This window comes from Solanum tuberosum, unplaced genomic scaffold, assembly GCF_000226075.1.
Source record: "Solanum tuberosum cultivar DM 1-3 516 R44 unplaced genomic scaffold, SolTub_3.0 scf00023, whole genome shotgun sequence".
NCBI classification, from domain to species: domain Eukaryota; kingdom Viridiplantae; phylum Streptophyta; class Magnoliopsida; order Solanales; family Solanaceae; genus Solanum; species Solanum tuberosum.
This window is the reverse complement of record NW_006238949.1, coordinates 2,853,688-2,855,656: the sequence shown is the minus strand read 5'-3', so window position 1 is coordinate 2,855,656 and position 1,969 is coordinate 2,853,688.

Genomic DNA, 1,969 nt, shown 5'->3' with positions numbered 1-1,969 from the left:
GGGGTTGAAGTGAAGAGTTGGAGTAAAGAGAGGTTGTATATAAGGAAGTGAAATAGTGTGTCAGGTACCTGAGTAGATGCGACGCTTGGACTTAAAGCGATGGGACAACGGTCAGAATGGCCGATGACAAACACGTGAAGATCTCAACGGTTCTCATTCATCAGTTTAAACAAAATGTAGAGAATGCTAACCTTGAGAAGGACTAGGTCCTCAAATGCAGGTGATATTTGATTCTTGAATGGTTCTGACCACTCTTTGCTCTTGTGATTTCCATGAGTGTATACCTGCAACATGTACATAGTTGATCTCACTTAAACAACACATTACAAGTGATGAGGATACCTGCCCTCCAGATCATAGCCAAAACAAGGATTGGATGACTTTGGATAGGGTTAGGTCAGTGCAAGTTCATCATTCCCAGCTTCAGCCTGTTACTCTCAAATTGCTCCTTGCTGAGTGCCTAGGTAAAAATATCCGCAATTTGATCTTCAGTTCTGCAATATTGCATGTTGATGTTCCCTTTTTAAACATTGTCTCTCAAGAAGTGATGCCTGACATCAATGTGCTTAGTTCTCTTGTGCTGGACTGGATTCCTTCCCATGTTGATTGCACTGGTATCGTCACACATGAGAGGAATAGTATGGATGTGTACCCCAAAATCCTCAAGTTGTTGCTTGATCCATAGCAGTTGAGCATAGAAAATGTAGCAACTACATATTCAGCCTCAGCTGTGGAGAGAGCTACTGAATTTTGTTTCTTGGTTCCCTAAGAGATGAGTGAGGATCCAAGGAAATGTGCCATTCCAGAAGTGCTTTTTCTGTCTACATGATATCCTGCAAAATCAACATCTGCATATCCTACCAAGTCAAAAGAGTCACATGCTGGATAGAAGAGGACCAGGTCCCATGTTTTCTTTAGATACCTTAGAATTTGCTTGGCTGCCTTCAGATGTGATTCCCTGGGACATGCTTGAAATCTAGCACATATTCCTTCACTGAAGACAATGTCAGGTCTACTTGCTGTCAGATATAATAGTAATCCAATAATACCTTTGTACATGGTTTGATTCACTAGTGGATCAGCCTCGCCTGCTCCCATCTTTGAATTTGAAATGTGAAACTTCTTTAGCAGCTCCTTTTTATACTTCTCTTGACAGATTGAGGTGCCACTTGAGTTTGCTTGATCTGCAGACCCAAGAAGAAGTTCAACTCTCCCATCATACTCATCTCGAATTCATTCCCCATTAGAGTAGCAAATTCTTCACACAAATGTTCAGAAGTGGATCCAAATATGATATCATCCACATACACTTGGATAATGAGCAGTTTATGTTCCCTTTTCATTAGTAACATGGTGTTTTCTATCTTGCCCCTTTTGAATCCATTCTTAAGCAGGAATTTGGACAGCCTTTCATACCAGGCTCTAGGCACTTGCTTCAAACCATATAAAGCCTTGTTGAGTTTGAACACATGGTTTGGGCGGTCAACATCCTCAAATCCAGGAGGCTGTTTAACATACACTTCCTTCCTCAGATCTCCATTTAGGAAGGCACTCTTGACATCCATATGGAAGAGCTTGAAACTCATGAATACTGCAAAAGCTATAAGAATCATGGTAGCCTCCATACGAGCAACATGGGAAAATGTTTCATCATATATAGTCGATGTCTTCCTCTTGATTATAGCCTTGAACAACCAGTCTAGACTTGTTCCTTGTGATAACTCCATTTTCATCAAGCTTGTTTATGAATACCCACCTGGTCCCTATAATGGTTCTGTCTACAGGTCTGGGGACCAGGTACCACACGTTACTCCGCTCAAACTGATGTAGTTCCTCTTGCATTGAATTGACCCAGTTAGCATCCTTCAAGGCTTCTTTCACATTTTTAGGCTCGATAGTAGAGATGAAAGTTGAGAATGCAACTAGATTTCTTGTTTGGAATCTGGTTTGCATTCCAGAATTCAAGGGA